This window comes from Galleria mellonella, unplaced genomic scaffold (genome assembly GCF_026898425.1).
Source record: "Galleria mellonella isolate WM207_F2 unplaced genomic scaffold, CSIRO_AGI_GalMel_v1 utg537, whole genome shotgun sequence".
Lineage (NCBI taxonomy): Eukaryota > Metazoa > Arthropoda > Insecta > Lepidoptera > Pyralidae > Galleria > Galleria mellonella.
The window spans coordinates 2630806-2643589 of record NW_026442112.1 but is presented as its reverse complement, the minus strand read 5'-3'; positions in this window follow the sequence as shown (position 1 = coordinate 2643589).

Here is a 12784-nt window from a genome sequence, read left to right as displayed (position 1 = left end):
TGAAAGAAGAATTACGAAAGAGATTTATCGAGCAAGAATGAATGGAGATGTCGGTAGGGGCCGCCCTAGACGGACGTATGTCGACCAAATAGGCGACGTGCTGAAGAAGGGCCAAATTAAAAGTACCCGTAACCGACGAGCGTGTATGACAAGATTGATGAATGTGGAAGAAGCGAAAGAGGTTTGTTTGAATCGAAGCATTTGGCGTTCCATTGTTTCTGCCTACCCTAATGGGAAACAGGCGTGACAGATATGTATGTATGTATGTATATATATATATATATATATATATATATATATATATATATATATATATATATATATATATATATATATATATATATTATATATAATATATTATTATATATAATATATTATTAATCAACTCTGAATGATGTTATTCATTTATTCATTTGACCATTTATTCCACCGATCATTCCTTGGTTTATTTATTCATTTATTATATTAATTATTACCTTTAAATTACTATACATTTTCTTATAACTTAACGTAACGCGACTTAGTCCGCTCTACTAGGTTATGTTTACTAAGCATAATAAAAGGGGGGAAAGTGATTGTTAGTAATAGAGACTGAGAATCCCATTGCTAGCAATATACCTAACCAGGTCGACCTCCTCGCGATTCTCCCTGGAAACTATCATGGTTAATTCCTGATGAATTCATCATGATGGGCTAACTGGCCTGTTTTCATTCTCATCTATCACCCTTCACTGGTGCTCCGCCAGCGTATCCCGTTAGCGCAGGCGGAGTTACCATACCATTTTCACCCATCAAAAAAACCGTTATAAAAAGTAACCCCTATCCTCTTCTATTCCATATCGTACGTATGCATTCAATTTTTTATAATTTACATAGTAATTGGTTACGCCGTTGAGGCACTAAAAGGTAACAAACAAACACATTTAAATATTTATAATAAGAATTACTTCTGAAACCAATTGAACTAGTACATATAGTCAAATCAACTTCATATGTCCTAGTGCAGGTTCTATTGTTCCAAAATCAAATGTTTGAAATTATCTTGCCAAACTACACCACTGCTTGCAAACTTCTGTAGTATTCTGAAGCTCTAGTACCTATATTTGAGTTCAAAGACAATACTATATCAAGGAGCTATTGATCTGGATATTTGTGAATTGATTTCTGAAACTTCTGGAACGTTGTTTATTATTGATATCAGTCTGTATAAGGAAACAGACTATACAGTTAGAGTGTCTCCATACAAATGCTTCGAGAAAAGCGGGTCGACTTTTTCATACAATTTTGCGTGATAAATAATGGGTTATTCCTTTATAACTTCTATATTTTTTTGTTCTATAATTTTTGCGTCTTTTTAATCCGCAGAAACAAATTTTTTTGATTAAATAATTAAATGTAGATACAGCAAGATACATTATGTGCGTAAATATAAAGAACACTGATAAAAAAAACGAGTCAGTAATTTTTGACAATTAGCTGACAAAAAGTTGACCTGTTTTTGTATTGTTATGTTACTGTATGTCACTTGAATGATTTACTTATGATTGTATATTTTTGTTTATGGTGCAGTAAAGAGTTAAATAATAAATAATAATAATAATACTATATCCCATTCATAGAATCGCAACACAGCGATGCGAGCTTAGATGTTTTTATGAAAGTTGAATTAGGAATAAAATCTGTATGTACCAGAAACATCATATTAACTTGGTGTTGCTGACTAATTAAATAAATTAAGTAAATTTAATTTATTTAGAATGACAGACATATTGGCATGAACTATTCATCGGTAAGCTGTTTTTATAAATATTTAATTAGTGAGAATATATATATTTACGCCACGACTTCTTCCTCGTGACTAGGATATGTATACTGACTGAGACTAAAAGCCTATATTCTTCTCCAACTCAAATAGTATGTATATAACAAAATTTCATAGCGATTGGTTAAGCCGTTAAGGCGATATAACGTAACAAACACTCATTCACATTTATAATATTGTTAAGGACTACTTTTTGAAATTTTAAAATTTAAATAGAGTTTGTCGTACGATAACATTTGGTATTCAGAAACTTTGGACGCCATTTATTCTGAAATAAAATGTTGGATACTATGTTGCAGGAATTCCATTCGTTTCGTCTGAAACTCCGAATATATTTTATTACAATAATTCATTTTAGTAATTTAACGAAGTAAGCATTCCATTCCAATTTGCGCAATTAGACATAATAAATTATTCTGAATTGTAGTATTAATACAATAATACTGAACTCGATGCTGGTAGTTAAAAAATATCATAAAATAACCTATCATCACCATATCAGCCTTTAACTGTCCACTGCTGAACATAAGCCTCCCTTTGGGGGGATTTGCCAATAGTTGCCACGCGTGGCAGGCGGATTGGCTATCACAGTTAGGCCTTGAAGATGTTTTAAGAGAGACACTGCTGCCCATGCCTCGACCTCCATTAGTCGCCTATAAAAGTAGTTTTCTTGGACACCTCTGTCCCATTTGTGTTACTACCGTGAAACAGTTGTATTTGCATGACTGTGTTTCGGTTTGAAGGATGGGATAAAGCAGTGAATTTACAGGTTACAGAGGAATAACACCTGAGTCCTCAGGATTGGTAACGCATGGGGAGTATCATAGGCGAAACAGTATACTTGTTACGATGTTATGTCCATGATACTGCTCATGTCTATAGGCGACGGTTACCACTTTCCATCAGAAGGGCCGTCAGCTTGTTTGCCATTTGCTGTTTGTATTTGTTAACTTTATTACTGTATTTATTCTTGTACTAAAACTTTCCTAGGTAAGCATATTGGGAAATTAAAATTCACCTAGTCGATGAAATAAATAAATAAATGCGTATACAAAATATGTCATCGCTCAGCGGTGTGTGTATTGAAGACTGAAATCGCTTTTTACGGTGCAAGATCCACTCGTGACGTATTCAAAGCGATTTTATCCGCATTGATGGATACACGAGAGCTCAAGGAAAATTTCATCACATCTATAAATTACGTTATATTGGTAAATCTAATAAATAATATAATATTATATTATTATATAGATAGTGAAGTGGCACGTTTCGTTGATTTACGAAACTGGCGCGACCTCAACTTGATTTCGAACGAGGATGTTCATCCGATTTGTCCAAGCCACGGTACGAGGTACAAGATCTAGCGATTTACATTAACTTGCTTTTATTACGTCTTAATTTTTCGTGAGCACGCAAGTAAAATGTATATGCATCTCAATACAATTACACTTTGTTTTCCTATTATGTCGTGACGGTAAACTCAAAAATGGTCAAAAAAGGAGCAAAAAACGAAATTTCTTCAGGATCAACTACGCGCGCGTAATTCTCCTGCAGATATTGCAGACGTTCATAGGCTATACTAATCGTTTACCTTCAAATGAGCCGTGTGTTTGCCACCTCAATTGTATATAAAAATATTGTGACATAAAACGATAATATATAAAAATGTACAGAGTCATAAAGGTATCACTCATAACTATTTATCACGCAAAATTGTATGAGAAAGTTGACCCGTTTTTCTCGAAACATTTCTATAGAGACACTCTATTATATAAACTAAGCTTGTAACAGTTAAAATTGGCAAAAGGTATTATTGGCATTATCAATATATACGTGTATATACACACATAAAAATGTACAGTCCAATTGAGACCGTGCTTCTTTTAAAAGTTGCTTAAACCGCTGTTCCTATATCACATACACCACACCCAATATCCACTGGGTCGGCCTGAGGTCTCCGCTTCGATCCCTGTGACCCTTTTTATTGTTGTTGATAGCCTGTCAGTTTGTAGCGAACGTGTATCGAATTTACATATACTGGGAAAACATTTTGACCAATTGAGCTAAATATTAGATTAGGTATTTTCAATGTCGGTTAATACTGAATAATGCTGATCCTACTCTGTGGTTTAGACATAAAATAGGCCACCCTTCCTTTCCCGTGGGTGTCGTAAAAGTCGATTAGGGAACTTAATGCTTTAAGGACGAGCAATAGTGTCTCTCTTAAAACAACTGCAAAAGCCTAACTGTAGTTGCCAACCCATCTGCCAAGTGTAGCAATGGCAAACCCGTACTTATGGGGGAAAAGGGATTGTTAGCAATGGAGTTTGATAGCCCCATTGCTAGGAATATGCCTTATTAGGTCAACCTCCACGTGGTTCCCCCTGGAAACCATCGTGAACAATTCTTGTCGAATTCGTCACGATGAGCTAACTGACCTACTTCATCCTCACCTATCATCCTTCACTGATGCCCCGCCGGTGTATACCGACAGCGCGGGTGGAGCTACCATTCCATTATCATCCATTAAAAAAAACCTGTACTTATGGGGGTGGCCTATGTTCAGCAGTGGACAGTTAACGGCTGATATGATGTGATAATTGTTGACAATTGATGGAATTGATGGTAAATGCATTTGTATAATTTAATGACTTTTTAAGTCATTGTGTGATATGACTGGTCAGCAATACGCGCGTAATATTTGCGCCCATTGTTTTCTCATTGTGATTATTTCTTGTAATTGTTTATATTTATAAGTTTATTATTGTAATATTTTGGAGGAAACAATAAAGAGTATCTATCTATTTACTATGATATCTGTTACATGGGGAGGGAGCAAATCATTAGCAATTATAGTTATATTCTTTATAGACTACAAGAAACTGAGATGGTCAGGCTATGATTAATCAAACTAAACATAAAAATAAAGTTTAGATATATGTGAAGCATATAGCCAAGTAAACACCAAATGTTACGATTCTAAAAATGCCTCTTTCGTTTCCTTAATCTATTCAAACACACTCGCCGGTACAGCTACTTTTAATTTGCCCCTTTTTCCGTACGTTATAGACCGTCCAGGGCGGCCCCTACCGATATGTCCACTCATTCGTACTCGAAAAATCTCTTTTGTAATTCTTCTTTTTCTTCATCCTGTCCAAATGATCAAACTAATGCAAACTTCCTTTATACCGTACAACTCCCAAAATGTTTTTTTTTTTCTAATGTACCAAATATTTAAAAATTTAAAAAGAAAAACTACTGTATCTATATATGCTTTCGACTATAAACATAGGTCACGTGTGTTATTTATAGTTTTTTTTATATTATTATTTCGAAATTCGAAATTTAAATTCGAAAAGAACACCTCTCTATTGTTTCCTTTTGGCTCCCCTTCACGGCTCTAACCTTCTTATACATATATTTCCAATTTCCATACCTAGTTTCCATTGTCTCTCATATATTTAGTCAGAGATATAGTCGTTGGTTATTTCATTACAATTATTTTGTTTAACTCCACTGCCATTAGTATGTGTGTGACTGCCAACACTCAAAGTTTTAACACCACTCTTACTATTAGAAGTTCCATAACCTTCAATATTAGCCATCAATCTCCGACTGCCATTTTGTTCACGCACGTTTTGCGATACGTGTTTCACCTTTCAACGAGGCATCTTCAGGCAATTATTATATTGTTGCTAGGAGCCTTGTATTACCATTTGGTATCCAAACTACGAAAACTATTAAATTATTTAAATATATATTTTAACTTATTTTACAAATTATATGTAAGACTGACAAAATTTATACAATATCTTTAATTAACATAGAACAGACAAAATATTAGACACAAAACATGTGTAATTACAATTAAGTACAATGCTAATTTCGATGTCTAGAATAATAAACACCTAGTTTTAAAGTCCAATTTACATACGGAATTCACTTTACTGGAATGCAAATTGGACTGGACCGTATCCATTATTATGTTCAGAGACGAAACGTAAACGTATTTCAATTCTACATTTTAAGGTTTAATTTAGCTTACATTTTAAAATTTTATTTTATTGATATAATATCATGTGTATACCAAGCGTAGCAACTACTGCCAAAACGGGGAGCACTTATGTCCAACAGTGGACAGTTAAGGGCTGATATGATGATTATGTAATCATATATTGTGATGCCCATAGTGCTGTTAACGACTATAGGCGATTGTTATCGTTTTCCATCAAGTGGGGTATTAAGTTTGACGTTCTAAGTGTCATAAAATATTTTTTTATGCAACCTAAAATGGCAAACAAGCTAACGGCCCACCTGATGGAAAGTGGTCACCGTTGCCTATAGACATGAGTACCATGGACATAACAGAGTATACTGTTTCGCCCATGATACCCCCCATGCATTGCCATTCCTGAGGAGGTTTTGTTCCTCCATACCCTGTAAATTAACTGCCATATCCTTCAAACTGAAACACAGTCTGAAACACAACTGCTTTACGATACTGCTTTACAAAGTCTTCCTCTGGTAAATGATATTCGACAAATTGAGTTTTCGACAAATCATTTATTATAAGGAGCCCCTAAACAAAATTTCATATTTCCAGTGCAAGAAGTTTCACCTATAAATAAACAAAACCTTATCTAATATTTAAAAATCTGGTATCAGGAAGTCACAAAATTAATTCACACTAATCCCCAAAACAGCACAATACAAGTCAATATATCCAAGTCCGGCTCACAACATTATTGAGCAGAGTCAATGCCAGTTGAGGAAAAGCCTGTTTTGCTAGCTCTATTCTTCAATGGAACATGGAAGACGTCACTTCGACGTGCTCAAACATAATTAGAAGGCGCTTGAATCTGAATATCGATAAGAAAAAATGGAACCGGTAGGTGACAGTAGAGGACAAAATATGTGCCAAATCAGTGAAATTCTATAAGTGATTTTAGAGCTAACTTATTTTTATTTAAAAAAAAAAATACGGGTTTTTCTGAATATAAATAAATTGTTCAGTATCACGAATGGTACCCACTATTGGATTTCGACATAAGAATAAATATGCTGGGTGGAAGTGGCATTCATATACTTTCCTTTGTGAATGCGGCAATAATGGCAAAATATACCTTTCTTTCCTTCAGACCACGTATAAATTGGGAGGGTTGTCACAAATTTATTCACATAATATACAGTATGACATGACTCACGCGACACAAGTACGAGTGAGCGAGAGGCTCGATCAGTACGGTTTCTGTTGCGTTACTTACAGGTCTACAACCCTAGTTGATTAAACTCGGCCAGCGTTACTAGATCGGATACTTTTGTCCGCAATTTTGAGGAAAAATCTTCCGTTCGCGAAATTTTGGATAAATTTTTGTAGAAAAATTAAATGGACTTTGAGAAATTTAGGTCACTTTCGTGACAGTTTCTTTTTTCTTGTTTTTCATCGTTCGCTCTATAGCATGACAAAACATAGGGAAAATGGACACAAGTTTGTGATTGAGTAAAAATGCATAAAATCTTATCGGTTTAGAGAGAAAATATTAGTGAATTTAGTAAAAATAAAAAATTGCATCTGACAACCTTAACGCGGGCGGTGCGGCAGCTCGCTAACGAAGTTATTGTTATTTAAATTATCTCCAGTGTCCGTTCTACCTGAATATTTATTCTTATGGTTTCAACTTGGGTGTAACATTACGACTAACCTCTATAATACCCTATTTAAGTGACAACAAATATTATTGTAATAATTACCGTCATAAAATGGTTCCATACAATAGCAGCTAATATAAATGGGGTCGAATGCTTTCAGTGAGCAATAAAGCATTTTAGATTCACGAATCTGTGGTAGAAATGGGTTTTATTATCGGATCCAAATCACTTTGTGAAGATTAGGATATTAATTTTGAGAGGTATTAGCGGATTGCTTCGTTTACTTAGATCCTTTGATAAATTTTAGAAAGCCTTACAGATAAAGCCACAATTATTGTCTACCGTATATTTTGAAAAGAATATAAAAATTATAATTTGAATAGATAGAATGATGGACACAAGATTAGAAACGTACACGTGAAAAAGAATTTGATTTAGAAAAATATATTGCACAATTAATAATAGAAAAGAAATGTATTTTGATTTTGAATAATAAGTTGATTTTGATCTACAAACAAAAAAAAATCTATTATAATAACATTACTATTGACTAAGTATTCATGTGTTAAACTGAATAAATTTTATACTATTATAATAGTTATATTATAGATAGTTAGATAGATACTCTTTATTGCTTCCTCCAAAAGATTACAATAGTAAACTTATTATAAATATAAATATTTATAAGAAATAATCACAATGAGAAAACAATGGGCGACCTTATCGCTAAGAGCGATCTGTTCCAGGCAACCTTTGGATGGAGAGGAATGATTATAAACAAGGCACGATGAAGAATTTTGTTAGTTCTAAATATGGGAGATGTGATACATATAATAATATAAATATTATCTCTATTCATGATTATATATATATACACACACATACTGTGTGACTTTTATAATCACTTTTATACTTTATCCAAGTAGTAAGCATTATCTATTATTCCCATCTTCATGTACAATATAGTATAACTTATATATATGTAAGTATATTTATTATTTATTATTTATTTATGTATATAAATTTTAGTATATATGTATATCAATTCGAGTATTCTGACATTTTCCTAAGATAGATTGGAAAAGAACGCTTTTAGCATTAAGTCCGCCTTGTACACATACATATACTAATGAATAAATAAATAAATAGATTAAATAAAATGCACTGATTCGTAGATATATTACATTTAAAAGTTGAACTTCGAATTACGTACTCGTGTCTAGAAGATAAATTTTATCCTACAGCAATCACAGTTTGTTTTGTTTAAAGAAAAACAGAGCCTTCGTTCGTGTCAGATTACGTACTCTTACGAGTAACTTACTTTTTTACGACTTTTTTTACACGATGGGGTGTAAACTCCATCGTATAAAAAAGAATTATCATAATCAGATCAGAATAGGCAGAGATATCGCGCATTATGAACATAAACAAAAATACAGGCGAATAGAGATTTGTCTCCTTTTCGACCGACTACAAAAATGGAGTGACTTCCTAATTCTCAATTCAATTGTTTTTTTTTTTCATGTTTGTTACCTTATAACTTCGTTACTTATAAAATTATTTTTTAATTTGAAATGATATACTTTTAGATTGGTTCCGTTTTAATAGTCTTGTACAGAGGAATAACACCTGAGTCCTCAAGAATGGCAACGCATGGGGGGTATCATGGGCGAAACAGTATACTCTGTTATGTCCATGGTACTGCTCATGTCTATAGGCGACGGTTACCGCTTTCCATCAGGTGGGCCGTCAGCTTGATTGCAATTCTAAGTTGTATAAAAAAAAGGTCTAGTTTTTAAATAACTAGTTTTACCACAAATTAAGTCAGGTTTTTTTTGTGAAACAAAATCCTAAAATCATAATGATTTAAAAATAACTTTTTTAATAACTAAATTGCTCGTATAATGTTTTACTTTAGTTATACATAGACGTAAACAATATATGTAACGAATAAACAAAAAGATACAATAAACTATTTTACCATCAAACGAGCCGTATGTTTGTATGTCACCATAGTAGTGTAAAAAATATACTCGTTATAGAGAACTGTTTACTATGTTTTTATAGCATTACTTTATTTGTATATATATATTTTTATGATTTCCGTATATTAAAACCTCAATTCCTCCCCATTCCCACCAATTCACTGGTATTACTTTTTTTTTCATTTAAGAGTTTCCTCTTATCGGTGCAACTAATTCATGCATCTTCCTCCAGCCAGCTCTATCCCAGGCCATATCCTTTATCTCCCTATACGACATGACGCCTAGTGTTTCCTTTATCTGTCGCATGTAGTTATTCCTCGGTCTTCCTCTTCCTCTTTTGCCCTCTATCTTTCCTTTTACTATGCTCTTAAAAAATCGTCATGTCGTATAAGGTGGCCCAGCATTTCGCCTCTTCAATTCTTTATTATTTCAACCAATGTTCTCTTCTCGTTCACTCTTTTTAGTATTTTAGTATTACTTAATAAACAGAAAATCAATTGACCTACAGTTTATAAAAGGAAATGTTGCATTATCTAAACACAAAAGGCATCGAGTAAGGCATCACGAATAGGGAAGAGTGTGCGCAGTGAAAATTTAATAACAAAATATATTTTATGGGGAAAGACAACTGAGAGCGCCCACCGCTATAGGAGGGGAACATAGAAATCAGCCAACTAGGGGAAGCGAAATTTGTATGAAATATTTACGTAAGTTTTCTTCAACCCCTGCCCAAGTGGATTTATGCGCTCTTCTTTAACAAGTATATGTTTGTATTGTATGATAATGAGACGATAAAAATATTAAACGGAAATATATTCATAGATGCATTTTGAATATGTTTTTTTTTTTTTATTCAAAGATTGGTTTGTGTTTTATCTTACTTCAACTGATGGTAAGTAGTGGTAAGTGATTATGAGATCTAGAATGGAGTGCGCTTACCCAGAAGATTCTTATTCTTCAGCCACTAAAGAGTATTCTTTACAGATTGTACTTTCTCCAGAAGCACAGAAGAGGGAAGTGTATTCCATTCCTTAGCAGATCGTATTGGAAACAAAGAGGCGAACCGCTTTGTGCGGATGTGTTTATTTTTTTATTTTTTATACCACTATGGTAGCAAACAGGCATACGGCCCACTAGATGGTAAGCGTTTATCGTAGCCTATAAACGACTGCAATATGACGGGCATCACGCGTCGTTGCCAACCCTGAAGAAAACGTTTTATTTCTTTTTTTAAAAACCCCATGCAGTCTCTTGGAAAAACCTCGACAGGAGGTCACAGGAGGAGAGGAGAACATCACTAAAACCACGCTATACACGACCATCCAGGCTCTAAGATATGGGGTGAACTCCCTGTCAATGGTGAGCTGTACGATGTTAGAAAGTAGCTGTAGGCATCATATTAAACAATTCCGCTGAGCACAATCTTGGAACTTCTACGATGTTAGGATGAATCCCCGATGTTCAACATGTAGTTAGATGGTGAAAGAGAGATGGCAAGATCACATTGTGTAGATCCTGCGCGCATTCTTCAAAGCGTAACCTGTAGAATACTAATAAGTAGGCCACTCTGCACTGATGTTCCAGTCTTTCTGAATAATTATGCTTATGTACTAAAGGGATAACATTATATTACCCTTACTAATATGAGTATTATAAATGTAAATTTTTTTTCCTCTCTTAGATAGATAGATAGATACTCTTTATTGTTTCCTCCAAAAGATTACAATAGTAAACTTATTATAAATACAAACAATTACAAGAAATGTTCACACTGAGAAAACAATGGGCGACCTGATCGCTAAAAGCAATCTCTTCCAGGTAACCTTTGGATGGAGAGAAGTAATTATAAACAGTAACATATATTAGATAACAAAAAATGGCCTTAACGACTTAACCAATCACTATGAAATTTGGTATACACATACTGTATGAGAAGGAGAAGAATTTAGGCTACTTGCTTTCCTGATCAGTAGACAAATCATGAGTAAAAGCTAGTAAAGAATATTAAAGAATCCCTATATTAACGAGAAAGAAGAGGTTCAATACAGGCGAAGCCGTTGTTTTAATCGGAACCATTCTTTTAATCTTCATCGATTACTTTGAATGGCATCTAAGAATAGATTAAAAATATGTAGGTAAAAACCTACTCATTGTCAGAATTATTAAAAGTTATTTTACATTTATTATTAATTTTCATTAATAGATATAAATTAATTTTTACGCAATATGTACATGTGTACATTTATGTTATGCGAAAAAAAAACATTGATGCATTCATAAAAAAAAATGTATGGAATTTTTAATTAAATAACTTGCAACACTCATCAATATCGTCTTTATTTTGCATGCATTAACCATAAGTGGCTTAGTTGACTGATATTTTATAAAAAAAAAATTAACATTAGAAACACCACCTTAAGATCTTATATAACATAAAGTGTCTTTATGCAAATGTTTCTCCAAAAACAGCACAAGTTATTTATCCATGTGTGCGTAATTGGAATTACCATAATATACGTTTATTGCTCAGTATATGAAAGAAAATGACTATGTGGTCCCGGCATAGAATAGATCACCTTCCTTACCCGTGGGTGTCGTGAGAGGCGACTTACGATAGGCGAGGAGTGAGCAGCAGCGTCCCCTTAAAAGACATTTCTAAAGCCTGACTGCGGTTGCCAATCCGTCTGCCAAGTATACCAACTATTGGCAAAGCCCCTCAAAGGGGAGGCTTATGTTCAGCAGTGGATAGTTAAAGGCTGATATGATATGGGTAAAATTTCATTGTAAGGTTAGACTAAAAACGATACAAAAATCTTAGAAATATATCTGAATGAACAAGAACAAACAGTGTATAATTATATGTAATGCCATGTCTTTAAATGATTAAACTTTAATTTACATCTTTGACAGTATAAATAATCAATGATGTTTTTATATTTTAAATATTTTAAATAAACAAGATAAATATATATTAATGTTACATACAATTATATATTATATTAATTTATATCTATGTAAAAAATAGTTACCTGTTTAAATTTATAAAATTGACCTGACAGATCAGTTTTACATAAAAAATTTCCCATAAAAAAATTGTCAAATTTTGTCAACCAAACGTCAATATAGCTGACTACATTTTGGCCCGTTTATGATACTTGATGTTCTATCTAAAAATTAAACATGACATATATATTAGATATACATTGTGTAAATAAAAATATTTGCGTAAAATTTTGTCAATCAAACGTCAATTTAGCAAATTTTTTCATACGTTTTTGACACACGCTCTATCTATATAATCTAATCTTAAATATGTATCACCTAAATA